The sequence below is a fragment of the Loxodonta africana genome, unplaced genomic scaffold, assembly GCF_030014295.1.
Source record: "Loxodonta africana isolate mLoxAfr1 unplaced genomic scaffold, mLoxAfr1.hap2 scaffold_753, whole genome shotgun sequence".
Taxonomy (NCBI): Eukaryota; Metazoa; Chordata; class Mammalia; order Proboscidea; family Elephantidae; genus Loxodonta; species Loxodonta africana.
In genome coordinates, this window is record NW_026975488.1 from 32,501 (window position 1) to 42,500 (window position 10,000).

Below are 10,000 nucleotides of genomic sequence, written 5' to 3' on the forward strand. Positions count from 1 at the left end.
GGGGCACCGCAGCGGCGACCGAGGGCCTCGGAAAGTCACACCTTTTGAGTCGTCCGTTTTTTTTTTTTTCCGTTTCTCTTTTAAAGCTTCTCCGCCTCATCCCGCCTCACCGGAGCCAGGCTCCGGCGAGCGCGCGGGGCCTCGCGGGTACGCGCCGCGCACACCCGAGGCTTGCCTGGGCACCTAAAAGCCCAACACACCCCCCGGTCTCCCTCTGTAGAGGGGTCCGCGCTCTAGGGCGGCCCGCGGGGGGGAGGAGGTACGACAGAGCCTAACAACGGACCGCCGGGGCCCAGCCGCGGCTACGCAGCCTGGGCCCCCACCTCGCAAGGGCGACTTCCCTCGGCACCGGCGGAAGCAACACGCGGGCCCTCCTCCTTCCGCTCTCGCTTGCCTCACGCGGGTCTCGGCAAGCACCGGGGCGGGCACGCACGCGCGCACCCCTCTCTCACCCCCGCCTTCTCGGGATCAGGCACGGCACCCTCCCGCGAAGCGTGCGTGCTCTAAAGGTCTTACCCCGCTCGACCCCCCTTTTTTTTTTTTTTTTCCTCCACATCCTTTCTCTCCCTCTCGGCCGCACTCCTGTTTTTTATTTCTCTCGGCTCGAGGGGCGCACGCCCACACGCGTGAGCGGTGACCGGAAGGGTGGGCTGGGAACGGGGAAACGGCACCGCCACCCGGCCTCAGGCACCTGAGGGACGGCCTGGAGCGTTCCAGGGGCACCGCCAAAGGGCCACTCGAGGCGCACCGGCACCACCTGGGTGGGGCGCGCGGGTGCGCCTGACCAGAGAGCCCCCCGCCGCGGGGGGCGGGGGAGGGCCCGACGCGAGGCAGAACACCAGGGCCACGAGCAGAGGCTGTCCTGCTCGGTCTCAGGACCCCGCCACCGCCGACGCTGGCCGCGAGGCCGCGAACGAGGGCAGATGAGCAAGGTCGGGCCGGATTCCGTGCCCCTGCCCCTCTGCGCACCACCGGCGGGCGGGGAGGAGGAGCGAGGGGCCCGCGCGCTGAGCGAGAAGAGCGGTCCCATTCGCCACGAATGTCCGTCCCTCGTCTTGGCGCGGCTCGGACCCGGCCCGGGAGAGCACGACAACACCACATCGATCGGGTCAGCCCAGGCACAAGCGAGGAGGAGAAGACCCCCCCGCCAGGGCTGCCAGGAGGCGGGCGAGGACAGCCCCGGAGAGGACCCGCTTTCTGCCTCGCCCGCCCCGGCTGCGGAAAGGTGGCCGCGAGGACCCCTGCACACGGAGAACGCCTGACACGCGAGGCACGTGGGCCTGGGGGAGGGGGGGAGCGGGGCACACTCTGGCGAGCACCGCGGCCACCGCGGGTGCCTGCGACAAGGGGCACGCGGGTCAGAGGGCCCGCGGCGCCCGTGCCACGCCGCCCTCGGGCACTGGAGACCGGGGGGAGGCACCGCGGCTGGACATCTGGACGCGCGAGAGCCGGCGCACGGGCCCCAGGCGGGCGGCTCAAGCGGGGAGGAGCGGGGGAGGGCGTGGGCCGTCGGTGGACCGGCGTCTACGGACCCGTCCAGGTTTCCCATCTGCTCAGCGGGAGTCACCCAGCGAGGAGAGCGTGTCAGCACCAATCTGGTGGCCCAAATCGCCCGTTTTGGGCGAGAGAAAAGCCACGCCCCGCGGCGGGAGGGGCCCGCTCCCCACGGCGAGCCCCCGGAACTGCGGCCCGGCCATCGGTCCGTAGCGCGACCCCATGGCCCCCAGCGCCCCGCCCCCCCCCCCGGAGCTCCCGGGATCCTCTGGTCGACCCGCGGGACGGGGTGACGGAGCTGGCCGGGGCCGCGCGGGCGCCCAGAGCCAGCCGCCTGCGCTGCGGCCAACGCGGGCCGGTCGGGGAACCCTCGGAGGGGGGACTTGGAAAAAATTCTCGGGCGGCGGGGCCCCTCCGAAGGTCCGGGCCCCGCGCGGGTCCGTGGCCGGGCCGGGGCGGGCCGGGGGCGGCAACCTCGGCCCGGGGACCCCCGGAGCGGGACTTTGAAAAAATTCTCCGACGGTCCGGACCCCACGCGGGACCGCGCCCGGGCCCGGGGCGCCCTCCGCGGGCCACCCCGGACCTACGCCGGAGGCCCCGGTGACGACCGGGCCGCGCGAAGGAAGGCGCGCGAACGGCCGGGGCGTGCCTTGTCCCGTTCTTCTGCCTGCGCCGTCTCGGTGCGGCCCGGTTCGGTCCAGCGCCGTCTAAAACACGGCACCCGGGAGCGCGGCGGCGGCGGCGGCGGCGGCGGCGGCGGCGGCGACGGCCACCGCCTCGGCCACATGAAGCTGCGGGCCCAATTCCGGAACGTGGCTCTGGCGCCGGCGCCCCACCGTGGCCGGGACGATCCCGCCGACGCCGCCGGCGTCCCGAGACGTCGCCTCGGCCAGCGCGGCCACAGCGCCTCCCATGTCGCCGGCGCCGGAGCTCCGGAGGAAAACGATGTCAAAGCGGCCGCCAGGTGGCGGCCGACAACCGGCGCGGGCGACAGCGGGACGGATCCGGATCGGCGGCCGGCGAGGGCGCGTCGCCGGGCGGCCGGACACCCGGTCCCGTCCCGGCTCCCCCCCCGCCCCCCTCCCCCGCCTCCCAGCGCCGCCGCCGAACACGTTTCTCGGCGCGGGGCGGCCGGAAGGCGTTGGGGCCGGCCACGGCGCGGGGTCGGTTGGGCCAAGGGGATCCACCCGGCCGGGCCCTTTCCCGCCTCGGCCAGGACGATCCTGCCGACGCCGCCGCCGGCGTCCGGGAACGTCGCCTCGGCCAGCGCGGCCACATCGCCTCCCGCGCGTGTCGCCGGCGCCGGAGCTCCGGGGGAAGACGATATCAAAGCGGCCGCCAGGTGGCGGCCGACAACCGGCGCGGAGTGCAGCGGGACGGATCCGGATCGGCGGCCGGCGAGGGCGCGTCGCCGGGCGGCCGGACGCCCGGCCCCGTCCCGGCTCCCCCCCCGCCCCCCTCCCCCGCCTCCCAGCGCCGCCGCCGAACACGTTTCTCGGCGCGGGGCGGCCGGAAGACGGTGGGGCCGGCCACAGCGCGGGGTCGGTTGGGCCAAGGGGATCCGCCCGGCCGGGCCCTCCTCAGGTTCCGGAGGTGTGAGCAGGCTGTGTGGCTGGCTGCTTCTCCCTGACGGAACAGCAGTGGAACGACGGTACCAGCCCACTGCAGCAGCCGCTCTGGGAATGGTGCCTGAGGGCTCCCCGCGGGGCAGGGCCGGTAAACCCTCTCTGCCCCTGAAAGGTCTCTTCCTGCCGCTGCCCCTCAGTGCGTCGTCTAAGCCCGCCTTCGACGGTCAGGACTCCCCGCTCGTCGCAGACATACTCGTTCGCTTGTGTTTCCGGGTCTTTGTCGTCAAGAGAGCTAGGCGGAAGCGTCAGCCTATTCCACCACCTTGGCCCCATCTCCCAAAGTTCCGATCCAAGGGGGTCCGGCCCAGCCGGGCCATTTCGCCCCTCAGCCAGGAAGATCCCGTCTACCCCGCTGGAGCCCTGGAGCACCATGCCGGCCAGCCGGCGTGTCCCACTCGGGGGGGGCCCTGGGAGGGAGGGAGGGAGGGAGGGAGGGAGGGAGGGAGGGAGGGAGGGAGGGAGGGAGGGAGGACCCCGGGAGGACCCCGGGAGGACGCCGGGAGCCAGGCCGGGCTCGAGGAGACGGAGCGAAGGCCCCGGGCCGCCGTGGCCAGCGCGCGCCCGCCGGGACCGCTTCCCATCCCGTCGGCGCCGCAGAGCTCCGGAGGGGGACGGTATCGAAGCGGCCGCCGGGTGACGGCCGACGACCGGAGCGAAGGGCGGCGGGGGGGTGGAACCGGGTCCACCTGGGCCCCGGCCGGGGCTCGAGGGTGGCAGAGGGGACAGACTCCCCCGGGCCGCCGGGGAAACCTCTCGGGAGCGTCATGGGGCGCGCGCGCGCGCTCGCCCCCGAAAGGGCCGAACGGGGGGGGGGCGCCCGAGGGGATGAGCGTCCACCGGGGGCGGGAGGGAGAAGAGAGCACGTCCCAAGCGTCGGACGGGCAGGTGTTCTCCGATCCGTATCCTTTGGACGGACGCGACAAACGGGACGGGATGAGACCGCCAGTCCCCGAAGTTTTCCTCCTCGTTCTTTGAGTGCCCGCGTGGCGCAGCAGGCAGACCGGGAGACGTTTTCCGCCGTCGTCCCTGTCGCCGAGCCAACGGTACGCGTGAGGCGGGTTGAACGGGCAAATTGCGTCGGGAGGGAGGGAGGGAGGGAGGGAGGGAGGGAGGGAGGGAGCCGTGCGTTTGCCGGCATCCGCGTCGCAAAAGAAAACCACGGCCGCCACCGAGAGCGTTCTTCCTCATCGCTTTCCATCCTCCCGCGACGCGGGCGGGCAAACGGGGGGCGGGGGGGAGGCCGGGAACGCCTTCCCAGAGCCGGTACGGACCGGCTCTGGGCCCCCCGGTCCGACTGGGGAGACATCTCACCGAGGGAGGCCCTCGAGGCTCTCGGGAGCGAGGCCGGACTTAGTGAGGTCCAGCGGAGGCGCGGCGGGCCAGCCGCGAACGCCCGCCCAGAGGCCCTCGGGCGGCTCGGCCCGAGCGAGTGCTCTCCGGGCTCGCGGGCGGACTCGGGAAGGTGGCGTCTCCGGGGCGGGGGGGGGGAGGGAGAGGGGTGAGTCGGCGTCTCGAGCATCGAGAGATCTCCGGCGGCTCCCGAATGCGGGCGGGCGGGCGGGCGGGCGGGCGGGCGTGTGTGCGTGAGTCGTGGGGGTGGGGGGTGGAGTGCCCGAGGGGGGTTGGGGGGTGGGAGGCCGAGAGCGGGGCGGTGGGGGGGTCGGAGGGTGGGGGCGGTGGGGGACCACGCGCCTCGGGCCCGGGGGGTGGGGTGCTGAGGTGGGCGGGGAGTTGGCAAACGTTCCGGGTGGCCTGGTGCGTGTGCGCGCGTGCCTGCGCGCGTGCGTGCGTCCGTTCGCGCGCGCGTCCCGGTGTGCGTGCCTGCGCGCGCGCGCGTCTGTGCGGGGGCGCGTCTTTGCGGGGGCGTGTGCGCGCGTGTCCGGGCGTGTGTGCCTGCGTGTGCGCGCGTGACTGCGTGCGTGCGCGTGCGCGTCTGCGGGCGTGCCCGTGTGCGTGCCCGCCTGCGTCTGTGGGGGCGCCTGCGCACGTGAGCGCGGGTCTGTGCGTGCGTCTGTGTGTGCGTCTGTGCGTGTCTGTATGGGTTTGAGTGCGCGTCTGCGCGTGAGCGCGTGTCTGAGCGTGTGCGCCTGTGCCTGCGCCCGCGCGCGCCTGTGCCTGCGGGAGCGGGCGCGCGCTCAGGCGGACGGGCAGCCCCCCGTCGTCGCCCTCGGTCCGCCGAACGGGCGCCCCCTTGGCCGGATGGAGAGGCTTTTCTCCGCGCCCACGAGGGGAATCGCAACGGGAACCGTAAGGCCGCACGCCGGCGGCGCTAGCGCCGCCTGCCGACGAGGGCCGCCGCCGCCGATCCCCCCCCCGGCCCGACCCCCAGCCCCCCAACTCGGCCCGCGGTGAGGGCCGGGGCCGTATTCGGCTGGAGGGGGGGGACGGTAAGGCCGAGGGCAGCGTCGCCGTTCCCGCGTTGCACGCGTCGCCGTGCCGCGAGCGTCTCCCGGGAAGCCAGAGGAGCGAGGTGTGTGAAGCCCGTGCCGCGCGCGCGCGGACCCGACCGGGGTGTTCCGGGACGACCGACCGACCGACCGGCCGACCGGCCGACCGTCGTCGTGGAAAGCTCACGGCGGACTGGACATCTGACGGGCCCCTCCCTGTCCGAGCCGACCTCCCGAGGTACGTAGGAGGGGAAGGGTACGGTAGGCTGGTTCGGCTGGAAGCCATCCCACCCCCGGGAGGCGTCGATCGACGGGGAGGCGGGACCGGGAAGGCACCGGTTTCCAATCGGACGATGGCTGAACCTTGGGCGACGGGTACGCGGACTCCTCCGTCTTCGCCCGAGTTCGCGACTCTCTGCGGGGGGAGCTTTCCGGGAAGCGGGTGACGGGCGCGCGTGCCGTCGTCCCGTGAAGGCGCGCTACTACCAAGAGGCTCCGAACGCGGGCCGTCCTCGGGGGGCGGTTTATTTTTTCTCAGTCGGGGGGGACCCCCGCCACAGGGAGAGAAACACCCGAGTTGGAACGGTGCTCGGGTGGGGAGTAGGGCGTGGCGGTGAAGACTGACGTTCGTCATCGTCGTCGTTTCCGTTTAGATAGAGAACTGACTGCGGCGCCGCTGCCGTCGCGTGCCGTCGAGCGGCTCGGGACTCGGAGCGGCCCTAGGGGAGAGAGTCGAGCCGCCCCACGGGCTTCCCAAGGAGGAGCCGGCGGATCCGAACCGCCGACGATCTCGGTCGGCAGCCGAGCTCCGAGCCGCCGCCGCCGCCGCGCCGCCGGGGCTCCGTCTTTGCACTCGGTCTCCGGTACGCGGCGAGTTGGTTTCGCCCGAGGGGCGGAACGGCTCTCGAAGAGGAAAACCCGGTTTCAGAAAAGGAAGGAGACAGGCAGAGGGAGGGGGAGGGGGAGGGGGTGGGCGGGAGGGGTGGGGGAGGGGAGGGGGATGGGGGCAGGGGAGGCGAGGGGGAGGGGAGGGGGAGGGGTGGGGGAGGGGAGGCGGTGGGGGGAGGGACGGGGAGGGGGAGGGGGAGGGGAGGGGAGACGAGGGGAGGGGAGGGGGAGGGGGACGGGGGAGGGGGGAGGGACGGGAGGGGGAGGGGGGAGGGACGGGAGGGGGAGGGGGAGGGGAGGGGAGGGGAGGGGGCGGGGAGGGGGAGGGGATTGGAGGGGAGGGGGAGACAGGCATACCTGGACGCCGAGCCAGCCCGGTGACGGCGTTAGGTAGAAGAAGGACGGTAGGCGCCCACGCGCTCACGCCCGTGGCTGCAGATACGGACACGCAGGCGCGTGCACGCGCCCGTGCGCGGGCGGGCGGTACGCACGTGCCTGCCCGTGCGTACCCGCGCGGGTACACGCGCGTAGGCGTGGGCGCGCCCACACGGGCGCGCCCGCGCCGGTACGCGCGCGCCCTCGGGCGCGTCCGTGCCCGTGCGTACGCCTAGGGGTGTGCACGCGCGGGCGCCCGCCTCTACGTACCTGCCCGAGGGCGCGCGCGCGCGCGCCCGCGCCTGCACGCGCCTGCACCTTCGCACGGGCACCTGCGCGCGGACCTGCCCGCGCCCCCGCCTCTGCGTGGGATCGGCGAGAGCCGAAAGCGGTACCGCCGCCGCCGCGTTTTCAAGATCCTTTGGCTCACGCGCCCCCCCACCCCCTTCCGGCCACCTTCGGGGGGAAAGCCCAACTTCACGGACGGGCGGAGCGGATAGCCCTTCAGCTGCGCCTCCCTGAAATAGAACGGGAGGAGTCACGAGAGCCTTAGGAAACGGAGCGAGGCGACGAGAGGGTGCGTCGAAAGGCGGGCGTCGAGAACTCCGGCCACAGGCGTTTTCCTTCTGTAGGGTGTAGAAAGCACCCCGCCGCACGCACCCGGCGTTAGGGAGCTGTCTCGAGGGCCGCGGTTTCTACTCCGCCGACTCCTTTCAGTTGAGACGGGGCGCCTCCGAGCGTGTGTGTGCGCGCGACCCGAAGGCGGTCGTCGAGGGACGACGGCACCCTCGGTCCGCCGAACCCCCGCGCCCTCGGACGGACGGGTGGAGAAGCTCTCCTCGACGTCACGGAGGCGGTCCCGACTGAAACCGGAGGGGCACGTGCCGGCGGCGCTAGGCCCGCCGCCGCCGAGGACCGCTGGCGCCACCCCCCCCACCGCCCACCACGCACCCCCAACCCCACCCCGCCTGCGCCCTTGCCGTGGGCCCCACGCTGGCGATATCCGGATCCAGTCCGACGTGGCCGCCGGCTGCCACCCGCCAGGCGGGGAAGAGGTTTGGAGGCGGCGGAGGCGGTGGGGGCGGCGGGGGGCGGCGGGGGTGTGGGCGGTGGGGGGCGGAGGAGGAGGAGGAGGAGGAGGAGGAGGAGGACGGACGGACGGACGGACGGACGGACGGAAGGACGGGAACGCGCCCGCGCGCGCGTGCGCCCGCACCGCAGGGTGCCCTCCGGAGACACGGACGGGCCCACGGAGCACACGGAAACACGGAGATGGACGCGAGGGGGCGCGCGCGCGCGCGCAGCAGACACAACCCCGGGACGCCCGGGAGACACAGAGGTAGGCGCGGGCAGGCAGAACACGCGGGAACGCGGACGCGCGGCACCCACGGACACGGTCCGCTCGCGCACGCGCACGGGGGCCCGGACGCACGGCGACTCGCACGGACGGCGCGGCCGAAACACGGGAAGGTACGCCTCAGGGGCACACGCCCGTGGATCCCCCCAACAGAAGCCCGCCCGCGGCCAACCCCCGCCGCCCCCCCCCGAAGCGGGACGCCCACCCGCGCGGACGGAGGGAGGGGCGCGACGGGGCGGACGGCCGCGCCGCAGCGCTTCGGAGGACACGGCGCCCCCGCCACACACGCGCGACGCGATAGACGCGTCGCGCGCGAGACGGGGGCACGGGCACGAGGTACGTACGCCCGGCCGCGCGCCCGCGCGGCATCCCGAAGAGGGCGCGCCGCACTCGGACGGACGGGGCCGCGCGCGCGCGCGCGCACCGGAGAGGCCACGCGCGCACCCGCGCGGACACGTACGCGCACGCAGCGGCGGCGGCGGCGGCGGCGCCCTCCGGCGACACGGACGCACGCCCGGGGCACGCGGAAACGCGGAGACGCACGCGCACAGCAGACGCACGCACGGGACGCTCGGGAGACGCGGAGGTAGACGCAGGCAGGCGGAACACGCGGGAACGCGCGTCGCCCCCGCGCACACGATACACGGAGCGGGCGGGCACGCTCCACTAGGCGCGCGCGGCCTGCACTTGACGCTCGGGGACGCGGGCGCGGACGCGGCCCCGTACACGCGGCACCCACGGGCAGGCGGCACGCGGGCTCGGACGCACGCCCGGCGACGCGCGAGGACGGAGAGACGGCGCACCGGAACCGCGGGCGGGAGACGCGAACGAACGGGCGCCTCCCGCGCGGCGCGGGGGGACGCCCACGCGGAAGGCGCGGCACGGCCACACGCCCGCGGCGCCCCCGCGCGCCCGCCGTCCCCCCAAAGTGGGACGCGCTCGAGACGGCGCACGCGCACGGACGGTGACCGCGACGCACCCGCGTCCGCCCGCCCGCACGCACGCACGCACGCACGCGACCCCGGAGGACGCGTCGCACGCGAGACACGGGGGCGCGCGCCCGAACTACGTAGGGTCGACCGCACGACTCGCGCGCCCGCCGGCCACGCGCCCGCGCGGTATCCCGAAGCGGGCCCGCTACGCTCGGACGCAGAGGCAGAGGCAGAGAGAGACAGAGACAGAGGCAGAGACAGAGACAGGCAGAGACAGAAGCAGAGGCAGAGACAGAGGTAGAGACAGAGGCGGAGACAGAGACAGAGGCAGAGACAGAGACAGGCAGAGACAGAAGCAGAGGCAGAGACAGAGGTAGAGACAGAGGCGGAGACAGAGACAGAGGCAGAGACAGAGACAGAGACAGACGCAGAGGCAGAGACAGACAGAGGCAGAGGCAGAGACAGAGACAGGCAGAGACAGAAGCAGAGACAGAGGTGGAGACAGAGGCGGAGACAGAGACAGAGGCAGAGACAGACGCAGAGGCAGAGGCAGAGACAGAGACAGGCAGAGACAGACAGAGGCAGAGGCAGAGACAGAGACAGGCAGGGACAGAGACAGAGACAGAGGCAGAGACAGAGACAGGCAGAGACAGAGACAGAGACAGAGGCAGAGGCAGAGGCAGAGGCAGAGACAGAGACAGGCAGAGACAGAAGCAGAGACAGAGGTAGAGACAGAGGCGGAGACAGAGACAGAGGCAGAGACAGACGCAGAGGCAGAGACAGAGACAGAGACAGAGACAGGCAGAGACAGACAGAGGCAGAGGCAGAGACAGAGACAGGCAGGGACAGAGACAGAGACAGAGGCAGAGACAGAGACAGGCAGAGACAGACAGAGGCAGAGGCAGAGACAGAGACAGGCAGGGACAGAGACAGAGACAG